The sequence below is a fragment of the Tamandua tetradactyla genome, chromosome 3 (genome assembly GCF_023851605.1).
Source record: "Tamandua tetradactyla isolate mTamTet1 chromosome 3, mTamTet1.pri, whole genome shotgun sequence".
NCBI classification, from domain to species: Eukaryota; Metazoa; Chordata; class Mammalia; order Pilosa; family Myrmecophagidae; genus Tamandua; species Tamandua tetradactyla.
In genome coordinates, this window is record NC_135329.1 from 131,665,087 (window position 1) to 131,692,972 (window position 27,886).

A 27,886-nucleotide genomic window follows, 5' to 3' on the forward strand; every position below is an offset into this window, starting at 1 on the left:
AAATGAAGTAGGATCAGAAGGGATTTTTGTTATTGTTTGGGTTGCTTTTTTGATTGTTTGTTTATCTTTAAGAAAAGAGCTAACACAATGTTTACCTTCTGACAGGCATGATCTAAATAATTGAAGATATAGGAAGGAGTGGGTAAGAAATGCTGGCCCAATATCCTTCTATAGAAGAGAGGGGAGGATCGGGTACAAAAGTGTACATTAAGGAAAACAATAGTACATAACTCACAGGCCTGTTGTGAGGACTAAATGGAATAATGCATGAAAAGCAATTGTTTCTGGCAACAAATGTTAGATATTATTTTTTATTATTATTAACTTCTCTGGGTCTCATTTTTCTCATCTATAAAAAGAAGCTGGCATACATTTCTAAAGTGCCTTCCAGTTCTAACAATCTGTGAGATGAGATTACTCAAGAAGTTGCACATGATGTCTAAAGAGAACCTAATCTCCAAGCCCAGATCACATGAGTTCACCCTGTAATATTTAAAATGAAACCTATGCACAATTTATCTACAGCCAATTGTTAAAACTTATTGGCATGCACAAGGAAGAATTTTAACACCACTGGGTCTATTGCTACAGTGGGAAACAGTTAAGAAAGAGAACTCTAACAACACCTGAGTCTCTAAGACTCTCTAAAAGCAATTGAGTCTGCACACAACTGAATTGTAGACTCAGTTGCTATGTAAACTGTGCTTCAGAAGGCATTTAAAGACTTAGTACAAGTGGCTTGAGGTTTAATCTTTTAATTCCGTTGCTCCATAAGTTCCTTGTAGGTTCAGTGAACAAGGAATTTAGACATAATATTAGAAACCCATTTTCAGGAAAGGGCTTAGGCATGGAAAAAATGTGCTGCATTTTAGTGCACAAAAGAGACTCCAGACTAATCTCTAGATCTCCTCAGTCTAAGGGTAATTCTCATGCAGGGATCCTGCTGAAAAAAACATATGCTTGCACAGCAAATTGAGGTGTTCATCCCCATCACTGACCCCCTCCCCTCAGTACCTACAAAGGCCTGTTTTAAAGAGCATGTGGACTGTGTTTATAAACATGCTCGTTTGGGTCATTTCCTCCCTGATGAACGTCCCAATTCACTGTGAAACATTATGTTACCTCTTATGTACTTGGGACATTTGCACTTCAGAACAGTAGAAATGGTCACATGACCACATTATCAAACACTGCTTAGCTGGTCAAGCCACGTGTCCACTAGCCCAGCAGAAGGAAGGCCACCAGCTCTCCTGAGGTGCCCCAGGCCACTCCAGCCACACATGGCCTGCTCTGGTTGTGATGCTGCTTCACACATACACACAGAATGTAGACAGTTCTTTGATGATCTTGGAGTCTGATGGTACAAAGATTAACTGAAGTCATATAATCCACCAGGGTGAACAGGCACGTTTGGATGACATTTAGGAACCATTGCACACATTGAATATGCTGTACTTTAGCAGCACTGTAATAGATAGTGAAATATGGTGTCAGGAAAAACTGGTCACAATTTATCCAGCCTGAATAACTGGAGCTAGTTTACATATTTCAGATATAATTTTATTTTTCACGAGTCACTTGAGGGCAAGACACATTTTCTTTTCAAGCTTGGAGGAAGTGCTGAATTTGCTCTTCCACCTCTTTCCCTCCTACCCTTGGGAACTTGATGTGTTAATAAATAGTCATGATACTTCTTGATACTTTTTTAAAATAACTTACCAGAATTCTCTTGTATTAATTTTCGGTTCCTTTAACTGTTTAGTAACTGAGACCATTAGACAAGGATTTATGAGGCCAGGGAGCCAGGAATTAAATTACTGGGGCAGGGAAGGTTGTGGTAAGCTGGTGGCTAATACATGGTGTCCCAAATGTCTTGTTCTGACAAAAAAGGTAATGACTTGTACCTACATTTTTCTATCTGGAAAATCAACACAATGATAATCCCTTCAAGAGAGTATTGCAAGAGTTAGTAAAGTGTTCTAAAATCTGTCATTTCTGGACAACAAACTCCACTACTATTATTTCACATTATCATACATAGATTCACATAATATAAATACTATGTTTTATTTTTCATAATGGCACCATCAAGGGCTTTTTTTCTTCCTAATTTTAGACGTAAAAAAAATTAAGGTTAAAAAAAGTGAAAAGCTCATGTGAGGTTGTAGTCAGAGAGGAAAGCACAAGGAAAGCATTTCTTGATACAGTAAGGCAATTTTACTATGAGTATCATAAAGGTATAAAGAAGAGAGACAAACTGTGGCATGTTTTATCACTTCAAGACAATTAAGTCAATTTTCCACTGATGCTTATAAAAGTTTACCACTGAAACAGGAAAACTCTTTTAAAGTAAAGTTCTCTATTAGAACCTTTGTTGTATGTATTCACCTATGACAAGAGTTTGGATTTTTCATCAACTTTGTCCCACATTGATGTGTAAAACTACATCGTCTTGGTCACTAAGTATGCTTATGGTTGTCAAATTTAGCATTAAAAATAGAAGACAGTTAAGTTTGGATTTCAGGTAAGCAATGAATTATTTTTTAGTATATGCAATACTCGGGAAATACTTATAATAAAAAATAAGTCATTCAAATAATCTTCTATTTCATCTGCCAACTTTAAGCATGGCTGAGATCTTCCAACAGATCTGTGGGAGAGAGGGGCTAGCTGGATTTGTCAGAGTTAAGAAGGCTAGCACTGGGATAGAGCTGGATGCCCCTGGGGAAACACAGATTACTATGGCTAAGGGTTGTAGTTACCCCGCTGAGACCTGAGTTGATGGACATCCATTCCTAAGGTATCAGGGTTAGTGGGAGAGGAAGAACAGGAAAGCTGAAGCTTCTGCTCAGTCCATACTCATGCTCAGGTGGGTGGACCCATTCAGCATTCAGGGAACTGGGTGGGGTTGATACCAGGGTCCAGAGAGCAGAGGCCCAGGGGCTCACCTGGAAACTCTGATCTTTGGCAGCAAATGAATTCCAAACCTTACCTGGCAGGCTGATTCTCACAGAAATGAAAGGTTTAGCTATTGCAGCCAAATAAATCGAGAGCAGACAACGTTCACATGTTCTCATATTTTAAACTTCAGCATATTGTATTAGTTTTTTCACTAGTCCAAAATCAACATTAAGAGCATTGACTTTCAAGTCAAACTTACCTGGGTTGGAATTCTGGCTGTACCTTCTAAGTGTGAGACTTTGGGTAAGTAGTATGAACACTCTGCATTCCAGTTCCTTAACTGTAAAGTAAAGATAATAAAACTACTTCACAGTGAGTCTGGGATAGTTAAATAAAATAATTTATAAAATTATTAATGTCTACCATAAAGTGAGGAACTCAGTAAATAGTACCTACATGGTATTCTAAGCTTTCATAAGGGTCAAATTCTTTATCGCGACTGAATATTACATAAGAAGTCTAGTTCTAGTCATGGACTCAATGGTTTGTATTGACAAGCTTTGATGAAAAATCCATGGCAAGTGTTACATTGGCCCTTAATCATTATCATCCTATTAGAGCAGGAAGTCGTTGGAGTTCAGGATTAAAATTTCTGTTACTTAGACTATAACCCCATAATTACTGACAAGAAAATGCTTCATCTGATTAACTGAATGCATAAGCTCCAAATGAAGAAAATCTTTCAACTGAAAATAGAATATTGTATTGATCAAGATGAGAAATTTAATTTATTCTTCAATAATGTATATTCGTATGTGAATGCTGTCTACCAACGATATCACTGTCACTTTTCCTACACCTCGTGGGTGCCGAGGGTCAGCCCATTTACAGCACTGGTTCTCATCTGGCTGTATATGCAAGCTATCTGGGAGCTTTAAAAAAAAATACCAAGAAAGGACTCTACTCCCAAATCAATACAATTTAAATCCTGAAGTAAGGTATGAGCATCAGTATGTTTTAAAAGCTTTCTAAGTGATTCTGACAAAAAGCCAGGTTAAAAATATTAGGTAGAGGAAAGAATATGGGCTTTTGAGTCATACCAAGTTGTGGTCACCCCAGGCCGCCATATTTACTAGCTGCATTACCTTGCACAATGTACTAATTTCTCACAGCATCAGTCTCCTTTATTAGAAAATGGGTATACTTAACCTCCTGAGGATCCATTGAAGTGCTATATAAATGAGAATTTTTATTCTAGGGTTTGCATAAAAGATGATCTTGTTAAGACATCTCCAGACAGCAAAAGCATTTCTTTTCTCCAAGAGAAAAGACTGGCAACCCAAAGCATAATAGCTACAATTTTTTCAGTATTTGTCTTCCTTGACTGTTCATTATGTTGTTGTATACCTATAAAAATTTTAAAATCTTAATTACTTTTTTTTGGCTTTCTTTTGTTCTCTTGGTACTACCCATGCCATTTCAGCCCAGATCTGAAAAGCTGATTACTTAAAATAAAATTTTATATGAAAAGAAACTTAAACTGGTTTTATGACACTATCCTTATTATTTTCTTCTGTTTCCCCTGCATTTGTTTTTATAGCAGAATTTTTCCTGCTGTGCCACACTTATTGAAGAGCTTCCCTTTTCCTTGTAATTCAAAATTTCCAAAATTTGGGAGTTGATTCTCATATTTACTATTTTATTTCATGGTCCTCTCCCTTGCTAAGCCTAGCATACTTAAATTTTTAATCAGTTTTTTTTTTTCAGTTCTCATCACAACCCTTGAGGATCTAGTGACAGAAGTGTCATATAATTAGGGTTAGAAATCCTGTATCCTGCTTTGCCATAACTATTCCTTTTTAATCTCATCCAGATGTCTTAGAGATAAATAGATGCCCTGGTTGGCAGTAGGGTTGATATTCAACATACTTAGAATCTGGCACAATATAAATTAATGTGTAAGCAATACAATTAAAATATATAATTTTCCTTATTTCCAAATAAAACTATTCTATGATAAGACTATTAAGTAACATAAACTGTAGCACAAATTATTTGCCAATTTATTCGGTTAATTTCCAAGTCATTTGTTGATTTTCAGAAATTAACGTGATCTTTTTTCTCTTGCTTTTGTCTTTTCTTGTTTGCTTCACATGGCTATCACTAGCTACTCGTCTGAGCAATGATGTGACATAAAGAACCTCATCAAACTCTCCAATGATGTCTCCATTCAGTGTATTTCCATTAAGTTTCAAAAAGAAGAGAATTAAAAATAAAGTACATTATTCATAGTACTGAATCCACAGCCTCAAATTTCCACAATTTAATTATATTTTTATAACACTTTTAAGAAAAACAGTTGGTGTTTCATTGATTATTACTGTAATCTTTTTTTCACAAGGGAAATTGTAATATATTTTCAGGTAAATAATAAAATAACAACATATCAAAATTTATGGAATGCATTTAACATTTAGAGGTAATTTTATAGAAAGGAATAAAGGGTTAAAATCAGTAATTTAAGCTTTTATCTCAAGTGAGAAAAAAATTAAATCCAAGGTAAGCAGATGGAAATTAAATAGTTAAGAATTCAATGAAACAAACAAAAAGGGCAAATAATAAAGAAAATCAGTGGGACCAATGCTTGTTCTTTAAAAAAGATCTAATAAGATACATGAATCTATCTAGACAGATGAAGAAAAAAGAAAGACAATACACATAACCAAAATATGGGATGAAAAAGAGACATTACTGTGGATCATATGTCTGTTGAAGGGCTAACAAGGGAATATTATGAACAACTTTATGTCTACACTAAGCTGCAAAAACTTGCATGAAAAAATAGAAAATCTGAAAAGACTATCAACAAAATAAATTGAATTTGCAATTTAAACCTTGTCCCAAAGAAACCTCCAGGCCCAAATAGCTATACTGATTATTTCAGTAATCTTATTGCCCTGGTTTATAATTTTCTAAAATGTTTATTTCTCTTTATGTTAGATAAAGATTTTGCAATAATTAGGAACATAAATCCAAATTGCAATGATACTCCCTTATCAGCTTTACTTTTAAAAATTCTGTAAAATATCTCATAACTTTACTTGTTCAGTTTTTTTAAATAAACTTTTTTTTGGAATAAATCTGTATTGTAGAATATTTACAAAGATAATGTAGAATGTTCCCATATATCCTTCACCCATTTTCCCTTAATGTTAACATCTTACATAATCACTAAACAATTTGTCAAAAATAAGAAATTAACATTGGTAAAATACTATTTACTATACTACAGGTTTTATTTGGATTTCACCAGTAAATCTCAAGTCTCCCTTCATCACCACCAACCCCAAATCCCTCAGTAGTGGTAACTGTTAGGACCAGTTCAGCTTGTGATGTGCCCTACACAAAAATTTAGCTTTGTTTTGTGAGTGTGTGGTTGGATTTTTTTCCACAGAAATTTGTCATATTGTACAAGATTTTTTTCACTCAGAAAACATATCTTTGTTATTTTCTGTAGTAATATTCCTTGCTTTGATATCTACATTATCTGATATTAATATAGGCACTCTAGCTTCTTTTGACTAGGGTTAGCATGATACAACTTCTTACATTCTTTTACTTTTAGTCTATGTCTTACATTTAAAATCATTTTCTTGTAGACAGCATATAGTCATGTCTTGCTTTATTATCCTATCTGGCAATATCTGCTTTTAATTGGTGTTTAGTCCATTTAATATAATTATTAATATGGTTGGATTTACATCTAACAACTAATCAGTTTTTGGTCCCATCTGTTTTTAGCCTCCTATTGGATTGTTTATTTTTATTATTTCATCTTATCTTCACTATTAGCTTTTTAGTTATAACTTTCTTTCAAAATATTTCTAGTGGTTGTTCTGATTTCATAATACACACCTTGAGAGCAGCTAGTAATTAGCCAGGAATGGTACAGAACAACTTCTGGGGGAAAGTCAGTGAATGGACACACAGCATACCCCAGTTTGGATGAGGTGGAATGGCTGAGATAAACACAGAACTGTAACTCCTTCAAGCCCAGGAGGCCAGCACCCTTCCCCACAGGCACAGCAGGCTGGTGGGGAAAGGAAACAGACTTCACTAGCAGCAAGGGCTTACCACAACCAAGTTCCAGTTGTGGAACCAACTAACAAATTTTGTCTACTGAAAACAGGCCCCCAGCACAGATATACCTGGAAAAAGCACTGAAGAATCTAAGAGTTTTTGCTCCAGCAGAGAGGAGGTGGAGATGACAGAAAACAAACAAACAAACAGAGGCTTTTTCAGTTAGACAGCACAAAATACTGGAAAAGGGCTGTACCCCAAGAAAAGGGGGCACATAGAGCCTGGAAATACAGAGAGCTACATACCAACTTAAGCTCTTGATTGACAAATCTGAAGAGCAGGGGTCCAGCTCTGAAAAGACTTTTTTTTTTTTTCCTTTGCTTTTTTTTACACTTTAACAGTTAATTAAATAAAACTGAAAGCACCCTCATGCTCCAGAACTGCCTCAGGCAAGGGCAGAATTAAGCTTATCTGAGAGATAAAGTAACAAGTCAGGTGAACGAGTTAATTCCCTAAAGGCTGTGTCTTCCTCAAGAGAAAGGGGGTGAGGCCCAGCTCAGGTGGAATCCCTCCTTCAAGGAATTCAGGCCCCAGGGAAGTGAAGCAATTAAAGCCATCATATTACCTCACCTCTGTCTCAACCATGCCCCTGGCAGTGAGAGTCTCCTGAAATTAAAGGCACCTTATTGTTTTAAGCTGCTGGGAAGCCATGGGCAGAAAAGCACCACATGCTGGGCAGGATAGGAAAAGCACGGAGTACAGAGGCTTCATAGGAAAGTCTGAAAACCTGCTGGGTCCCACCCTTAGGGAAAATTGATGAAGGTGACTCTTTCCTCCAGAGATATGGGCCTATGTGGTCTAGGAAAATCTGACTGGGGTCTATAAAATCTGAGAAGATTCTCCTAGAAAAAATAAGCTCCATATATGCAGGGAAAGAAACAGAAAAATAACAACTGAAAAATTCTGATTAGTCAAACAGAATCTATGCTGGAAGTCTACAATAAGTTGAACTGAATATAAAAGGATAGAAAACAAAGCCATCCAGCAAGAAAATCTTGGGTAGAAAAGTGAAAACAACCTCCAGAATAAACTAATTAAGGAAATCAAATGCCTAGACACCAGCAAAAAGTAATGAGTCATACTATTATTATCAGCCCAGTCAAAGTAGCATTCTAACACTTTAAATGAGACACAGGACTTGAAACAACTAATTATATAGGTTGTTCCAACAGACATGGAAAATCTCATCAAAAATCAAATCAATGAGTTGAGAGAGGATATAAAGAAGACATTGGGTGAACAAAAAGAAGAACTTGAAAGTTTAAACAAACAAATCACAGAACTTATGGGAATGAAAGGCACAAAAGAAAAGACCAAAAAAAAAAAAAAAAGGAAACCTACAACAATAGATTTTAAGAGACAGAGAAAGGATTAGTGAACTAGAGAACTGGACATCTGAAATCTGACACACCAAAGAAACTATAGGGAAAAATGGAAAAATACGAGGAGGGTCTCAGGGACATGAATGATGACATGAAGTGCATAAATATCTGAATTTTGGGTGTCCCAAAAGGAGAAGGAAAAAGGAGGAGAAAGACTAATGGAGGAAATAATCACTGAAAATTTCCCATCTCTTATGAAAGACATAAACTTACAGACCCAAGAAGTGCAGGGTACCCCAAACAGAATAGATTCAAATAGGCATACTCCAAGACACTTACTAGTCAGATTGTCAAATGTCAAAGACAGAGAACTTTGAAAGCAACAAGAGAAAAGTAATCCATCACACACAAGTGTGGGGGATCAGAAACAGGAACTATAAATCTGGCCCAACCACAACAGAAACAGGAGCTATGAATCAGGCCCCAACACAACGACAAGTCCCCAAAACAAATAGGGCAGAAAGTTCCCAAAAGTTAAAACTGACTCAATTTACCAAAAACAATAAAACAAAGGATAGGGCCTAAAGGGAACAGGATGTAGTTTGGCATGAGCTAACAGCATTTTTCTGCTTCTGTGGTCAAGCTTGCTTGCTCTCAGCTATGAACTAGGATGTGGTTTTAGCCTTTATAAGCTAACTCTGAGAATCTACTGGGGCTGCTCTCTGAATCTCTTCTCAGAAGTTTCTGAGGCAGTCACCGGCTGGCTAATAAAGACTCCCGATTGGCTTGCAATTTAAATTGTGTGGTTTCTCTTTCGGTGTGCCCCACAACACAAGGTGTTCTAGTTTGCTAGCTGCCAGAACACAACACACCAAAGATGGATTGACTTTTAATAAAAGGGGATTTATTTTGTTAGTTCTTCAGAGGAAAGGCAGTTAACTTTCAACTGAGGTTCTTTCTTGTGTGGGAAGGTGCAGGGTGATCTCTGTTGGTCTTCTCTACAAGCCTCTGGTTTCCAACAACCTTCCTTGGGGTGATTTCTTTCTGCATCTCCAAAGGCCTGTGCTGAGCTACAAGTGCTAAGATGAGGTAAGCTGAGCTGCTTGGGCTCTGCTATGTTAAGCTCTCTCATTTAAGCACCAGCTGGTTAAATCAAACATCATTCATTGCAGCAAGCACACCTCCTAGCCAACTGCAGATGTACTCAGCAACAGATGAGGTTCACACGCCATTGGCTCATGTCCATAGCAATAGATCTAGGCACCTTCACCTGGTCAAGGTAACAACTGAACCTAATTACCATATGTCCACCCTTTGTCAACTTGTCAACTATATGCATCACCTTAAATGATATTAAAGTGGCACAAATTCTCTTCTGGCTGTGGACCTATGAATCTCAAAACAAGTTATCTGATGCCAATATGCAAAGGAGGGACAATCACAGGACCTATAGGGAGAAATTGGAAGGAAAACCTGCAGGGCAAACACCATCGGATTTCAAAGACTGAAAGTCATTTATACTTCAGCTTTGGAAAGCTGCGGTCCCACTCTTTCCAAGGGCCTATGCAGTGGCCCACCTCTTTCCAAATCAACCTCAGGGGACTTTGAACAGACCATCTTTTTTCTTGGCTCCACTCTCTCCAGGCATTGAGGCCACACCTGGGCTCTCTACCATTTCCAGGGCACATGCTCAACCCCTCCATGTGGTGGCAGCCAGGCTCTCCCCAGTCCCCAGGGAGTGTGCTGTACCTTCTCAAAGGCCTGAGGTGGCACAACTCTTCCACTCCAATGAGATGGGAGAATCATCCTCTGCCCTCCGGGCAAACTCACCCTCTCCATGTATATGGGTGGGTCCACTCTCCTGGCCAAGGTTTCTTGGTTTCAGACCTGAGCTTTCATGGTTCTCATTTTGCAAACTCCAATTTGTCCCTTTTGTGTCCCCCTTTGTCCAGATTGGCAGTGGTTCCATTTACACCAACAGTCTCTTCAAGCACTTCAGGACTTCTCCATCATTCTCTTCACATTTCCTCCAAAATCTTCCCCTTAGCCATCTAGAAAACCATTCCAACATATCTGGTATTTGCAAACCACAACAGCACCCCACTTCTCAGGTACCAAATCTTTGTAGTTTGCTAGCTGCTGGAATGCAAAATACCAGAGATGGATTGGCTTTTAATAAAGGGAGAGTTCTTTCATTAGTTCTTCAGAGGAAAGGCAGCTAACTTTCAACTGAGGTTCTTTCTTGAGCAGGAAGGAACAGGGTGATCTCTGCTGGCCTTCTCTCCAGGCCTCTGGGTTCCAACAACCTTCCCCAGGGTGATTTCTTTCTGCATCTCCAAAGGCCTGGGCTGAGCTATGAGTGCTGAGATGAAGTATGCTGAGCTGCTTGGGCTGTGCTATGTCAAGCTCTCTCATTTAAGCACCAGCCAATGAAATCAAATATCATTCATTGCAGCAGGCATGCCTCCTAGCCAACTGCAGATGTAATCAGCAACACATGAAGTTCACACACCATTGGCTCATGTCCTCAGCAATAGATCTAGGCACCTTCACCTGGCCAAGCTGACAACTGAATCTAACTATTACACAAGGGAAGCCCAATAAGACTATGTGTGGACTTCTCAGCAGAAATCATGGAGGTGAGAAGGCAGTGTTATGATATATTTAAGATTCTAAAAGAGAAAAACCACTGACCAAGAATTCTGTACCCAGAAAAACTGTCCTTCAAAAATGAGGGGGAGATTAAAATATTTTCAGAAAGGAAATCACTGTGAGAATTAGTGACTGAGAGAGTGGCTCTGAAAGAAATGCTAAAGGGAGTGCTACAGGCAGATAGGAAATGGCAGGAAAGAGAGGTCTAGGAAATAGTGTAGAAGTGAAGACTATCAGTAAAGGTAAAAACAGGGAAAAGTATTAGATATTACATTTAATACCCAAAAGCAAAATGGTAGAAGAAAGTACTGCCTTTACAGTAATAACATTAAATATCAATGGATTAAACTCCCCAATCAAAAGACATAGATTGACAGAATGGATTAAAATACAGGACTCATCTATGTGCTGTCTGCAGGAGACTCATTTTAGACCCAAGGATAAACATAGGATGAAAATGAAAGATTAGAAAAGATATTTCACACAAACAATCATAAAAGACCTGGCATAGCTATACTAATAACTGACAAATTAGGCTTCAAATGGAAAAAAATTAAAAGATAAAAAGGACACTATGTGTTAATAAAAGGAACAATTTGATAAGAAGACATAACAATCATAAATATTTCTGCACTGAGCCAGAGTGTTCCAAAATACATGAGGCAAATACTGACAACACTGAAGTGAGAAATAGAAATCTCTACTATAATGGTTGGAGACTTTAATTCCCCACTCTCATCAATGGATAGAACATCTAGACAGAAGATGAGTAAAGAAACAGAACTTGAATAATACAATAAATGAACTAGACTTAACAGATATTTACAGAACATTACACCCCACAACAAAAGTACACACATTTTTCTCAAGCACTCATGGATCATTCTCAAGGATAGACCATATGCTGGGTCACAAAGCAAGTATTAATAAATTTTAAAAGATTTGAAATCATACAAAATACTTTCTCATATTATAATGGAATGAAGTTGGAAATCAGTAACAGGCAGAGGGCCAGAAAATTCACAAATATACAGATGTTAAACAACACACTCTTAAACAACCAGTCAGTCAAGGAAGAAATTACAAGAAAAATCAGTAAATATCTCAAGGCAAATAAAAATGAAAAGACAACATATTAAAATTTATGGGATGCTGTAAAAACAGTCTTAAGAGGGAAATTTACTGCCTTAAGTGCCTATTTTAAAAAAGAAGAGAGGGGGTGCAAAGGTAGAGAATTCTACCACTGAAGTGGTAGAATTCTCACCTGTCATGTGGGAGACCTGGGTTTGATTCCAGGTCCATCCACTTCCCAAAAAAACAAACAAGCAAGCAAAGCAAACAAACAAACGGTACTGCAATAACAGGATACTTACATGAAAAAATAATGAAATGTGACTCTGCCATCCAGCGTAAAAAAAAAGAAGACAAAAGAGCAAAAATCAAGAATTAACTGTTCACTTGGAAGAACTAGAGAAAGAACAGAAAACTAACCCCAAAGCAAACAAAAGGAAGGAAATAGCAAAGATTAGAGTGAAATAAATGAAATTGAGAACATGAAAACAATTGAGAAAATTAAAAAAACAGAAGTTGGTTTTTTGAGAAAATCAATAAAGTCAATGAACCCTTAGGTAGGTTGACAAAAAAAAAAAAGAGAGAGAGAGTGAGTGAGAGAGAGTATGCAAATAAATATAATCAGAAATGGAAGAGGAAATATTGCCACTGACACTGAAGAAATAAGGAGGTAATGAGAGATACTATGAGCAACTATATGGTAATAAACTAAACAACGTAGATGAAACTTCCTAGAAAGGCAAACAACCAACCTTGACTCAAGAAGAAATAGATTACTTCAACAAACGAATCACAAGTAAAGAGATTGAATCAGTCATTAAGAAGCTCCTCCAAAAGAAAAGTCCAGGACCAGATGGCTTCACATGTGAATGCTACCATCACTCAATAAAGAATTATACCAATCCTACTCACACTCTCTAAAAAAATTGAAGAGGAGGGAAAACTACCTAACTTGTTCTCTAAGGCCAACATCACCCCAGTACCAATGCCAGACAAAAATACTACAAGAAAAGAAAATTACAGACCAATCTCTATAATGAATATAGATGCAAAAATCCCAACAAAATTCTTGCAAATTAAATCCAGCAGCACATTGAAAGAATTATATACCATGACCAAGTGGTATTTATTCCAGGTATGCAAGGATGACTAAACATAAGAAAATCAATTAATGTAATACACCATATCAACAAATCAAAGCAGAAAAACCACATAATCATCCCAATTGATGCAGTAAAGGCATTTGACAAAATTCAACATCCTTTCTTGATGAAAACAGTTCAAAGGACAGGAATAGAAGGGAACTTCCTCAACATGATAAAGGGAATATTTGAAAAACTCACAGCTAATAACATCCTCAATGGGGAAAGACTGAAAGCTTTTCCTCTAAGATCAGGAATAAGACAATGATACCCACTGTCACCATTGTTATTCAACAATGTGCTGGAAGTTATAGCCAGAGATATTAGACAAGAAAAAGAAATAAAAAGCATCCAAATTGGAAAAGAAGGAGTAAAACGCTCACTGTTTGCAGATGATATGAAAATATATGTTGAAAATTCTGAAAGATCTATAGCAAAGCTACAAGAGCTAATAAATGAGTACAGAAAAGTGGCAAGGTACAAGATCAACACCCAAAAATCAGTAGTGTTTCTATACACTGGTAAGGAGCAATCTGAGTAGGAAATCAAGGGGAAAATTCCATTTATGATAGCAACTAAAAGAATCAAATATTAAGGAGCAAATTTAACTAAAGATTCAGAAAACCTATAAACAGAAAACTGTAAGAAATTGCTAAAAGAAATCTTGAAAAACCTAAATAAATGGAAGAGCATACCATGTTCATGCATTGGAAGAGTAAATACTGTTAAGATGTCAATTCTACCCAAATTGATTTATAGATTCAATGCAATATCAATTAAAATCCCAAGAAGTTATTTTGAAGAAATAGAAAAATGAATAACCAAATTTATTTGGAAGGGCAGGGTGCCCCAAATAGCTAAAAATATCTTGAGAACTAAAAATAAAGAGGGAGGTCTCACACAACCTGGTTTTAAAGCATATTATAAAGCTACAGTGGTCAAATCAGCATGGTACTGGCATAAAGATAGATATACTTACTAATGGAATTGAATAGAGTGTTCAGATATAAACCCTCTCATCTATGGACAAATGATCTGTGATAAAGTGGTCCACCAACCCACCTGGGACAGAGCAGTCTCTTCAACAAATGGTTCTTGGAGAACTGGATACCTATATGTAAAAGAATGAAAGAGGCTCTATATTTCATACCCTATACAAACATTAATTCAAATTGGATCAAAGAACTAAACGTTAGAGCTAAAACTATAGCACTTTTAGAGGAAAATGTAGGGAAATATCTTATATTTCTTGTACTAGGAGGTGATTTCCTAGACCTTGCACCCAAAGAAATTGATAAATGCGGACTCCAGAAAATTAAACACTTCTGTGTATCAAAGAACTTTGTCAAGAAAGTAAGCCTACACAATGGGAGATAGTATTTGGAAACCACATATCAGATAAGGGTTTACTATCCAGAATATATAAAGAGATTTGTCAACTCAATGACAAAAAGACAAACACCTAATTAAAAAATGGGCAAAAGGCATGAACAGACACTTCTCAAAAAAAGGAAATAGAAATGGCTAAAAGGCACATGAAAAGATGTGCAACTTCACTGGCTATTAGGGAAATGCAAATCAAAACCACAGTGAGATATCATCTAACACCTACTAGAATGGCCATTATCAAAAAATACGAAATAGTAAATGACAAGTGCTGGAGAGGATGTGGAGAAGGCAGCACACTTATCCACTGTTGGTGGGAAAGTAAAATGAGACAGCCACTCTGGAAGGCAATTTGGTGGCTCCTCAGGAAGCTACATATAGAATTGCCATGTGATCAGCAATCCCATTACTAGGTATATATTCGGAGAACCTGAGAGCAAGGACACAAACAGACAATTGCGAACCAATGTTTATAGCAGCATTTTTTATGATTGCCAAGAGATGGAAACAGCCCAAATGTGCATCAACGGATGAGTAGCTAAAGAAGTTGTGGTATATAAGTACAATGAAATACTACACAGCTGTGAGAGAAAAAGTGATGAAGTATGTAACAATGTGGATGAAACTTGAGAAAACTATGATGAGTGAAATTAGTCAGAAAAAAAAGGACAAATACTGTATTGTCTCACCAATATGAACTAACATTAATGAGTGAACTTGGAGAACTGAAGTTAAGAGTGAAGGAGATAGAAATAGGGTAGAGATTGGGGAATTGGTGCCAAAGAAATACAAATTGTGCAACAGAACTGATTGTAAAAACTCAGAAATGGATAGCACAATACTACCTGATGTTAGCACAATAATATAAGTACTGAATGAAGTGGAATGTGAGTATGCTGGAGGGAGAAGGGCTGGGGGCACGTGTGAAACCAGAAGGAAGGATAGAGGATAAAGACTGATACAATATAATTTAGGAATGCCTAGCATGGACAGTGATGGTGATTAAGTGTACAAATCAAACAACATTTTTGCATGAGGGAGAACAAATGAATGTCAATATTGCAGGGTGTTGAAAATATATGGTATATGGGAAAAAATACAATCAATGCAAGCTAGGGTCTATAGTCAACAATAACATTGTAATATGCTTCCACTGAATGTGACAAAGACATTATGCCAATGCTAAATAAACAGGCATGGAATTGGGAAAAGGGTATGGATTCTTTGTGGAAGAAAAGGAAATGTCTTCATCTAGAGTATGGTGGCAAAGGCATGTCTATACACTTATGTTGGATTGTATGATGTATGAATAAAACTTTTAAAATGAGCAGAGAGAAATAAGCGCTAGAGTAAGAGATGTATCTGTTCACTGCCAGTAGGGAAACTGAGAGGAGCAGCCCCTTAGAGGACTGTGGTGGTTCCACATGAGCCTAGGGGTGGGGTTGCCATATGATCCTGAAACATTGTTGCTCAGTATATACCTGAAGGAACTGCGTGTGGGGACATGAATGTACATTTGCACATTGGTGTCACGGCAACAGTGTTCATGCCTCACAATGGGTGGAGGTGGCATAAGGGTACAATGACTGAGGAATGGAGGGGGTACTATGGTATAGACATACAACAGACTACTGACCTGCCACAGGAAGGAATGAAGTTGTGAGGCATGCAACTGGGTGGATGAACCTTAAAGACCGTATGTTGAATGAAATATCAGAAACAAAAAGACTGATATTATCACGTCTCACTCATATGGACTAACTATAATATAAAAACTCAGTGAACTGAGTTGAGAGCATGGGTTATCAGGTTGAGGCCTATTGTAAAAGGTCCTAGATTGTAAATTCTTATAGCAGTCACATAATTCATAAATTGTCACAGTTATTTCTAAATTCTGAGATACTGTGCTGTTTGTTTATAACCTGGTCATTCCCGGAAGCTTCGGGTATTTACATGACACCTGAGACTCAGAATTAGAGCTCTGAAACAATGAAAGTCAATAGTACTCCATACAGGAACAGTTAAGAAAGTTGAAAAGGGGATCTGATTTTGAGTAGAGATATGAATGAAGCTGACCTGGATAGGACTAAGGTAATCAGAACACAGGGTAAAGGATGATATCGTCCATATTTTAAAATTTCAACTTCTTTGTGAGACCAAAAGAAGAGATGTTTATTTGGTGCAAAATTTATATTTTGGGTAGTACATTTCCTAATTTAACTTGTATGGTCAGTTTAATTGAACACCTTAAGTACATGGAATCTTGAGTAGGGCATGAGACTTTGCTGTTTTGTACAGGTTAGTATGATGCTCCAGTATATCCCAGAATAATTTGGGCCATGAATAAAAAAGTATTTGCAAGGTCTATTTGGGGCACTGGGGAGAAAGGAGGAGATATTCAACTACCCCACTTGGATAATTTCTGGTATTCTTGCAAGCAGTGGAGGCAACCAAATCAAAAGGCCGAGCCCTCAGTCTTGGGGTTTACCCCTGTGAAACTTATTCCTGCAAAGGATAAGCTAAGCTTCCTTAAAATTAGGCCTAAGTGTTACCCCCAGAGAACCTCTTTTGTTTGTCAGATGTGGCCTCTCTCTAAGACAAAGTGGCAAGTGAACTCACAGCCCTCCTCACCCCTATGTGGGACATGACTCTCAGGGGTGTAAATCTCCCTGGCAACATGGGACAGAAATCTGAGAATGAGCCAGGACCAGGCCATAAAGGAATTGAGAACTTTATCAAAAGGGGGAAGAGAGAAATGTGACAAAATAAAGTTTCAGTGGCTAAGAGATTTCAAACAGAGTCTGGAGGTTATCCTGGAGGTTTTCCTTCCACATTATACAAATACCCCTTTTTAGTTTATGGTGTATTGGAGTGGCTAGAGGGAAGTGTCTGAAACTGTTCAGCTGTGTTCCATGAGCTTTGAGTCTTGAAGACGATTATATATTGATATAGCTTTTACTATGTGACTGTGTGATTGTGAAAACCTTGTGTATGATGCTCCTTTTATCTAGGGTATGGACAGATGAGTAAAAAATACAGATAAAGATTAAAAAATAGAGGGAACAAAGGTTAAAATAAAATAGGTGGATGAAGATACGAGTGTTAATGAGAGGGAGGGTAAGAGATATGGTATGTGTGCTGGTTTGAAAGGATGTATGCCCCCTAGAAAAGCCATGTTTTAATCAAAATCCCATTTCATAAAGATAGAATAATCCCTATTCAACCCTGTATGCTTGAAACTGTGATCTGATCATCTCCCTGGATGATGTGATTTAGTCAAGAGTGGTTGTTAAACTGGATTAGGTGATGACATGTCTCCACCCTTTTGGGTGGGTCTTCATTAATTTATTGGAGTCCTATAAAAGAGGAAACATTTTGGAGAGTGGAGATTCAGAGAGATCAGAGAATGATGCAGCACCGTGAAGCAGAGTCCATGAGCCAGTGACCTTTGGAGATGAAGAAGGAAAATGCCTCCTGGGGAACTTCATGAAACCGGAAGCCAGGAGAGAAAGCTATCAGATGATGCTGTGTTGGCCATGAGCCCTTCCAGCTGAGAGAGAAACCCTGATTGTTCACCATGTACATTCTCACTTGAGAGAGAAACCCTGAACTTCATCGGCCTTCTTGAACCAAGGTATCTTTCCCTGGATGGATGGATGCCTTTGATTGGACATTTCTATATAGACTTGTTTAATTGGGACATTTTCTTGGCTTTAGAACTGTAAACTAGCAACATATTAAATTCCCCTTGTTAAAAGCCATTCCATTTCTGGTATATTACATTCCAGCATCTAGCAAACTAGAACAGTATGTATATATATTTCTCGTTTTTCTTTTTTTTCTTTTTCTGCAGTGGTGCAAATGTCCTAAAAATTGGTCATAGTGATGAATACACAACTATGTGATGATATTGTGAGCCATTGATTGAATACCATGTATGAAATATTTGCATATTAGGATTTAACAATAAAAATATTTAAAAAAAATCTTCAACCAAATACTTGTAAATCAAATCCAGCAGCACATTGAAAATATTATACACCATGACCAAGTGGCATTTATTCCAGGTATGCAAGGATGATTCAACACAAGAAAATCAATTAATGTAATATACCATATCAGCAAATCAAATAGAAAACCACATGATCATCTCAACTGATGCAGAAAAAGCAATTGACAAAATTGAACATCCTCTCTTGATGTAAACACTTCAAAGGATAGGGATAGAAGGGAACTTCCTCAACACGATAAAGGGAATATATGAAAAACTCACAGCTAACATCATCCTCAATGGGGAAGACTGAAAGTTGTCCCTCTAAGATCAGGAATAAGACAAGGATGACAACTGTCACCATTGTTATTCAACATTGTGCTGGAAGTTATAGCCAGAGAAATTAGACAAGAAAAAGAAATTAAAAGCATCCAAATTGGAAAAGACGAAGTAAAATTCTCACTGTTTGCAGATGATATGATACTATATGTTGAAAATCTGGAAAAATCTATAATATACATCTTTAACTTATCACTATCTACCTTCAAATAGCTTTATGTTACTTCTGGTATAGTGTAGGATCCTTACAACATATATATTCATTTCTTCCTTCCCATTCTTCATTCTCTTTTTGTCATAAGTTAAAACCCCACAATACGCTGTTACTATTTTTGCTTTAGACTAAGAGTCAGAAAAGTAAATTTTTACAAATAAATTGTTACTGGAAACCAACCCATCCACTCTATTTCGTATCACTCAGATCTGCTTTCCCACTAAATGGCAAAGTTGAGTAGTTGCAACAGAGATCATACGGCCCACCACCTCAAATATTTATTATTGGTCCTCTAAGAAAAAGTTTGCAAATTCATGATTTAGACAGTTAATTATCTTTTAAGTTGATTAAAATTAAGACATATCTGTTATATTTACCTTTATTCTTGCTCTTTGTTACTCTTCATTTTTTTATGTAGATCCAGATTTCTAACTCAAATTTCAATCTACCTGAAGGAATTTCTGTAACATTTCTTTTCATGGAGGCTTATTGGCAGTGAATTATCTCAGCTTTTCTATATCTAAAAAAAAATTGTTTCACCTTCCTCTTAGAAAGATATTTTCACTGGCTATAGAATCTTGGGTTGGGATTTTTTTCTTATTCAGCACTTTAAAGGTGTTCCTCCATTGTCTCTGGCTTGTAAGGTATATAACAGAAAGTGTGATTTAGTTCTTTGTTTATCTTTATGTAACTTTTCTTTTTTCTCTGGGTATCGCAAGACTTTCCCATTAACTTTGGTTTTCAGAAATTTGATTGTGACATATGTGGGGGAGTGAGTGAGTGTGTGTGCTTATCTGTGTGTGTGTGTGTTTAATTTATCCTGTATTTGGGTTCCTGAATCCATATTTGTTTTCTGTTATTAATTTTGTGAAATTGTAGATCATTATCCCTTCAAATTTTTCTTATGCCCAGTTCTGTCTTTCTTCTCCTTCTGGAACTCAAAGTACATATATTTTAGTCTATTTGATATTGTTCTTGAGCTCTTGGATGTTATCTTCTTTTTTCACTCCTTTAACTCTTTGTGCCTAGATTTGAATAATTTTTATTAGCCTACATGTAAGTTTACTAATATTCTCCATATCTGTGTCAAATCTGCTCTCAAGACCATTAAAGCAATCCTTTAAAACTGATGTGTTTTTTATTCCTTGTATTTTCATTTAACATTTTTAATATTTTCATCTGTCTGCTGAATTCCCATTATTTAAGCATATTGTCCATCTTTTACATTAAATCATTTAACATAGTAATCACAGTTATTTTTAAGTTCCCACCTAACAGGTAGTTCCAACACCTAGGTTACCTCTAAGTATGGTTCTGTTGATTATTTTATCTCTTAACAATGGACCATAGTACTTTCTTGCTTTTTTACAGGTTTTTATAATTGTTGATTGAATGTTGGACTTCATGTTTAAAAGGTCAGAAGAGACTGAGGTAAATAGTACTTACATTGAAAAATCTCCACACATCATCCTCTGTCAGATTTTTAATGTGAACAAGAAGTTGGTCAAGTGAGCAAACTGAGCTCATTTGGGTTTTATTGTTGTCATGGCTACCCTCAGTTCACCACAGGCTTCAAATTCCTCCCAGAATGGACTGCTGGTACTTTATGCTTAGTGTGGAGCCTCACGTGCTGGAGGGTTTTTCTCAGATTTCCTGCTCTGTGCTTAGCTTTCACCAGTCTTTGCAAACCTCTATCTCAGAGGAGTCCCTCTCCGTATTCTTGCTCCTCCCCACAGCAGTAGACTGCTGCTGCTTATTACTAACTACTAGGCTTACAGTTGCATCACTGGGAATTTTAGACTGTGCTGGTCAAGCCACTGCCTTACGTAGGACCAGTAACCTTGGCCTTAGGGGTTAGGCCTCTCAATGTTCCTGCTATTCCCCCACCCTACCCCATACCAGCCAAATTCCACCTTGCATCTATAGCGTATCTTGGGAAGCAGAGTTTCCTGGCCCTCCCCTAGCAACAGAAGACCTTTACTTTCTATTGGTTCAGGATCCTAGGTCCAACAGTTTTGTTGTTGTTGTTTTCCTGCACTCTAGTGGAGGCAAGTGACAGTTCCTTCTACTCTTCCCCCAGGAGCAATGGACCCTCGCCTGGTTACTCAGGCTAGAAAGAAGTATATCTACTCCACCCCTCTTCCACAGAAGTAGAATGAGTTTTATTTCTATCCCTGCCTCGGAGGCCTTGGAGGTGCGTTTATGTGCCTAACCCTAGGACTTAAGTGCTTGCTTCACACGAAAAAAGGATACAGGGAAACAGTCAATGCCTCATGCCCTTTTTCCCCCAGTGGGAGCTGATCACGACCAGCCAGCTTATACCACTAAGGAGGCCTCCCTTCAGTCTTTTGCCTGACCCCAAGCCTTCTCAGGATCTCCTGATGGAGACCTGTGGAGAAGAGCTTGCAACTGAGTGTGGACTCCCCCTATATCTGGAGCTTCCAGGTATTTTAAATTGATATGCTGGTCCACACAAGGCTTTAGGAATTTATAAAAATTTTAGCTGATGTCTTCTTATTCATTTCTATATTGGCTGCCTCCTCCCACCATGCTTTGCCAAAGATGAAATAATGTGTCCTGCCTCTGAAACCCCAGCCCTCTAATAGCTTCCAGAGAGGTTTTGTTTTTATAGATTATTGGACTTTTTCTCATTGTTAGGATGCAAGGGAAATTCTCTCGTGACTTTTTACATCCTAAGTGGGAGCAATACTTTTGTCTTTGTGATTTTACTTTGTTAGAGTATTCATAGCTACCTCATTTTTTTTAACTGAGCCATTGAATTCTGGAGTAAGATATCATGGCCCAAAAGAATTTCCCCCAGATGGTTCAAATAAAGAGACTTTAATGAAGGAGCTACTCACAAAGATGTGGACAAGTTTAAGAGAAAATCAACTTTCTTAAGGATTCTATTACGTGTATGTGCTCCTTAATTTCTAGATTTATGCGGAAACTGGGACATCATAATAAGAATGAAACAAGCAAGCCTGCTATTTCTTGGGTTTATTTTATTTCAAGGCAGGGAACGAGCCATGTGCTTATTTCAACTCATCAGGCACTTTATCTTTGAGGATGGTTATTCTTTGTAGTCTAATTTCTAAAGGTGATATCCTCTTTGGATGACTGTGTATTTGTGTATATTTCTCTGACAGGAAATATAAGATCTGTCTTTGGATTAGAAAACAGACTTATTCCTCACTGGGCATTTTAGCCCTCAGTCTCAGTCCCCATAGGGTAATTCAATGAGGGACTAATGTCTCACTGCACATGTAGTGAGGTTGCACCGCAGGAGAGGACCCCTGAAATTATGAGGCCCAGAGCTTTTATAGGCTGTTGGCACATCATCTCATCCTTCTCTCTAGGGAGGAAACAAACCTTGTACTCTGAAATGTAAACAAATCTTCTCTGGGATGGGAGGAACCAGGTCTCTACCTTTCCTGCACCATCCTGTAACATAAATAAGTGGTACTAGGCAGGATAAGCTTGTAAATAAAAGCAATACACTCTCTATAACTTCCATGACTTGTTTGACTGCCAATCATCCTTAAACCCTTTGCTTGGAAAACCCAGACCATGCAAAAATCTAAAAATAGTCATGGAGCATTATCTTCTAACAATATGTAAGAATCATACACTGAAAATACTCTGTTCTAACATTAGATTTTTTTTTCCATGGTTAATAATGTTTCTTAACAAAGTAAACTTTCACAATTGTTCGATACAGAGAAAATCTGGAGATAATGTCCAAGATTAGACCCTCAAAGTAAACAATTTGAATAATAAATAAGGAACTGTTAAAATCTCATCCCAGCTTTTACCTTTCTAACTTTCAATGCAATGGTCTTCTTTCCTGAATTCCTCAAAGTGATTATTAATTACTAAAATTTTAGTTCAGTTGGTCAAAATAATCAACTGTAAAGTGCTAGGAGATCTTTATGAAAATCACAAACCAGTGTAGATTTTCATATTCTGAAATTTAGAGATCATTTTTCTCTTGAGTCAGCTTTCTGATTCCTGCCCCTACTGATGAGAGACAAATACGGATGGCCTTAGAGGCTCATCTTTTCCTTTCCTTCAATAGCTGAATGAGGCAATCTGCAGGATAGGAAAGCCTTTGGTTAATGTCAACATAATCCTGGCAGGCAAGGCTGTTCCCAGGGTCCAGTATGCAAGCTCCCCAGGGCTTTTCTTGTGCCAAGAGATCTCTTGATATATTTCTTGCAATTTAGAAAAACTAGGTGTTCCCAACCCCTCCTAGGTCAATCTACGAATAGATACTCTGATGTGGGGGTGGGGTTCATTTTTGTACTTGGACAAGATTACATCTAGACTGCCGGCCCAAGCAGGTCCCTGCCTGCTGGGACCTTGGCCATGAGGAGACAGGATATCCACACCAGGGCTGTGCTGTGGAATAATTGAGAGGTCGGAGGATTGCGTGCACTTTGCTACGTATCTGTTTGTTAATTTTCCCCCTACTACCCCAATTTTATCTGTGTTCTTCTATTGCTAGAATTATATAAACATGACCACTCTGCATGACAATAAACATTGCAGCTCTGTGTCTTTTGAACCCTAAAGATAGGGTTCTTTCTTTAATCATTTTTCCCAATTCTTTTTCCTGAGAGGAATGCAGTCTCCTTGTGATTGGATATTCCATGATCATTCTTCTCACACTGAAACTGCCTCATTTCACTTATCCCAAATGGGCGTAATGAAATGACTCTTCTCTCAATATTCTCACTGAAAAAATTTCTCATTTAGCATTCACCAGTTTCTAGGTAGGGGCTTTGAGTAATATTTCATCTCTTTGGTTGTCTAGTTTTATGGGATTTGATTTTCTTAGTATTAAAATATTTCTTCCTCAAGATTATAATTATTTGCTACCTAAAGAGGCTATAGATAACTGAAACACAAATCCCTGCCTATATCAGACTTAATATTCTTCTACAATAGATAATTTACTTAAAATACTAATATACTCATGGAGCAGGTAGCTTTAATAGCATTACAAAGAAGTATCATGATAATCATGCCTGCCCAGTAGAAAAGAGGAAGTTCCATTCTTCATCTTATATCCTAAACTGGCTGCTGCTTTTCTATGGAAAGAAGAGGATTTATAAGATTTTTCTATAATGGCAGTCAAAGAAAAAGGAAAAACATAGGTACAAAGCATGAGGCAACTAGCCTAGGATCAGAGAAACCTCAGAGCAACAGAATGTATGCTCCCAAAGGTACAAAAAGACTTTCTCAAACTGAGAGCGACTACACCCTAAACTCAGGTACATAGATATGAGTATATTTTCAGTATATTTGAGGAATGCTATGCCCTTTGAGCAATAAGCTTCAGCTTGGGGAATTACATGGAATGGTATTTTTTCTTGGGTCTCCAGAACTTACTGCAGTGGCTGGCACATGGTAGGCACTTAATAAATGCCATAAATAATCAAATGAATGTTGTCTGAACTTACGGCCTCTGGGTGACCAGCCCCATTGTTTTTGACCCCTTAAGAGAAATTAATCCAGATTTCTTGATACCTTTAGGCTACATGCTTTATAATCATATTCCCAGAGATATGGTATATATCACCACTCACTTACTCTGCCAGGAGGAGCTAACTCATCACTGATTTCTGGTTATTAGCCCAGGGTCAAGAGTAGAAAGATCCTGGATTGACAGCATTTTTCTAGGATGTACTTCAGAGGGTACTGGAGGACCAGTTTGTTAGAGTGAGTTAGCCCAGCTGACTCATAAGTAAGGCTAAAAGAACAGTCGACGCTGGCTAAGCTTTGACTGCTCTAGTAGGGCCATTGTGAGATTTTCATTCCTATGTCCATTTAAACCAACCATTTATCCAGCACTGATAGAAGTTACCTATTATAGGGGGTTGCCAGCCCAGGCTATTGTTACATGGACTGTTTTTTTTTTAGGAAAGTGGTTCCTATCCTGTTCCACTGGGACTAGAATTACTAAAACTGTTAAGAGAGATAGACTGGTGATCCAGAGGAGGGGGGTCACTGGGAGTTTGTGTGGTGGGGAAGGCTTCATTGAAGGAGAGGTTCCATGTGGGTCTTAGGCAGTAGTTGGGGGGCGGGGAGCTAATCGGGAGAGGCAGGGTGTTCCAGACCAAGGAAACGGCAGGGGCAAAGGCAGAATAAGTAATGCTGTTTTCTAAGCATTCTGACCAATCTGACAGATGTAATTATGGGGCAAGGAGAGGAAAGAGGGAGGGTAATAAGGTAGAAAAGGTGAAGAGGGCTCAGCACGAAAAGAGCTACAAACTTCAAACTGAAGCGGTAAGACTTATTCTGTGAGCTAGAGTGTGAATTCTTCAAATGAATGTCGCAACTAAAGTAACCTCCTTAGTGCAAACAACAGGATTTGGGTAGTGCAATTAGAAAATTATCCAAACATCTTACCATTGCCTTCAAGACCCTCCACGACCTGGCTACCTCTCAACCCCATCTCTCCCGGAGAGGGTCCAGCCTTCTTTTGGCAGCTCTCCCAGCGGCCGGGAGAACAAGTCCTTCGTTCCTGAAGGGTGAGCTGGTTGGAGAATCACAGCATCCCCGCACGCATCAGCTTCAGGATAGTGCTGACCTTGGGCTTCGGGAAAAACGGAAGAGGAGGTAAAGCAAATAAGACAAACCACTAAAATTTAAAAAATTTATTTACTGATGGATACACTGCTGTCTGTTCTATTACTTTCTCTACTTTTTTGATATGCTTGAAATATTTTATAATGATAAGTATTTTAGCATACAGCCAAATGCATTTTGATCACATTTCTAAGTGGAAACTATTAGTGAATAAATAAAATCACTTGCATTTATAATCAATTCCAAAATTATTTTTAAGGAATATATAAATATCCTCCCCAAGTTTAGCATAAGAAAGAAAAGAGAGAGAGAGAGAGAGAGAGAGAGAGAGAGAGAGAGAGAGAGAGAGAGAGAGAGAGAGAAAAAAAAGAAAGAAAGAAAGAAAGAAAGAAAGAAAGACAGAGAGAAAGAAAGAAAGAAAGAAAGAAAGAAAGAAAGAAAGAAAGAAAGAAAGAAAGAAAGAAAGAAAGAAAGAAAGAAAGAAAGAAAGAAAGAAAGAAAGAAAGAAAGAGAAGAACATACCAGAAAAATTGTTTCTAAGCTCGGGTTTCACGTAACCTGGCATCTCTCTCACACAGGGGCCTCATGCTTTCCTGGATAGAGCTGTTACCTGGGTAAGGAAGGGGATTAGGGTATAGCAGGAAAGAGGGAATGCTGTCCTCTTCCTCTATCTTAGACATGTCCATAGGCTTCTGCTCTCTGATTTATACCCTTGTCCTCTGCCCCACCACAAGCCTTCCACATCTTCCCACCCTTTACTACTGCCGGAAACCTTGACTTTTGCTTTCTCAGCTCACTCTTTTTTTGTGTTAGTAATCCAAAGATTTTGTTTGTAGTCTTTTTTGACAGTTTATAAATTACACAATAGGTACATCAAGTCCCGTTATGTTTGCCTGTGAGCTCCTTTGTTTAGCACATAATTCTCTTGGTGAATAATCTGTAGTTCTTAAAATGGGCTATAAAATTCTGGTATAACCCGTAGTCCTTGAATTCAAATAAAGGTTTCAGCATTATGAAAGAGTAATGTTTGGTGCTTGAAGATGCCACTGAGTATTTCATGGATTCATTCCATTCGTTATTATCAACTATTGAACACCCAGAGATCATACTACGTACAAATAGAGCCGAGTGCAGGGTCTCGAGCAAAACGGGCAATAAATACTGGCAGTTTTTAAAGAGTGACTTACAAGCTTCAATCAGGCTAAAGCAGAAACTTAAAATATTTTTCCATCCAAATAAATCTACAGTGATTCCCCAAGCGGTATTATAATTCTGTCTTTAATTTATGATAATGCAGTTTTAAATCAAGCAGGATCTCATAAATTCCACCCCAGTTTGTAATGTGTGAGTTTAAGGTGAGGAAAGCATAAGACAATCTGCTGAAGAATAGAAACAATTGCCACAGGTGAAAATAGAATTAAGTTCCAGGTTTACTTTCAGAAAGGTCATTAAACCTTCATTTAAGACTAGTTGGAAATGTGTTAATTCTGTCAGCCAGGTATAGGTTTAAAGCCTAAAGTCATTTTAACACAACAATTTAAAGTGGGGGGGTGGGGGTGGGAGAAACACGACCAGAGATTTAAAATACCCCCAGGTAGCTTTTGCTGGGGGGGGGGGGGGTAGTGGAGAGGGTTGTAGGTAGATACCCAGAATGCCAGAATGTTTATTTTATAATTAACAAAGCTACGGAAAGTCTTTTGAAACACTAATTGGGGGTCCAGGAATTAGGTCACTTCCCTAGGTTGACAGGAGATTGCTTACGTCCAATACGTGGTGTGGGAGCCCTGGACGTCTGCGAGCTGCGGTTGTGGCCCAGCTGTGGCTGAAGGGCTTCGAGTCCTAAGTGATCTCGGAATGCTAAAATTCTATGGTCTTTACATCGTTCTGAACAATGTGGAATCAAAATGTAACAGAACACCAGAGGTGGAAAGAAATGTAAGGTCTACCGGCTGGTGGGGCCTTTGCATCTTAAAGGTAAAGAGACCAGGGCCAAGAATGGGAGCAGAGGAGCCCAGGATCACTCTGCTAATTGCTGCAAATTCAGGTCCAGAAAGCAAAGTGGGCGCTTCACAGAGCAGTGTTCTGTGCAATAACCCACACAGTTTCTAGCCAGGTGTGGAGCATATGCGATCCT

General features: G+C 37.8%; 1 long non-coding RNA gene across 1 annotated transcript; it reads right to left on the reverse strand.

The window, feature by feature from the left end:
* Positions 1–695: 695 nt before the first annotated feature.
* On the reverse strand, positions 696–27,597 carry LOC143676352 (uncharacterized). The gene is made up of 4 exons (XR_013172028.1): positions 27,514–27,597; positions 25,573–25,759; positions 3,161–3,241; positions 696–1,465 (listed from the first exon to the last, which is right to left on the reverse strand). It is a non-coding gene; the product is annotated as an uncharacterized LOC143676352 (long non-coding RNA).
* Positions 27,598–27,886: the final 289 nt, after the last annotated feature.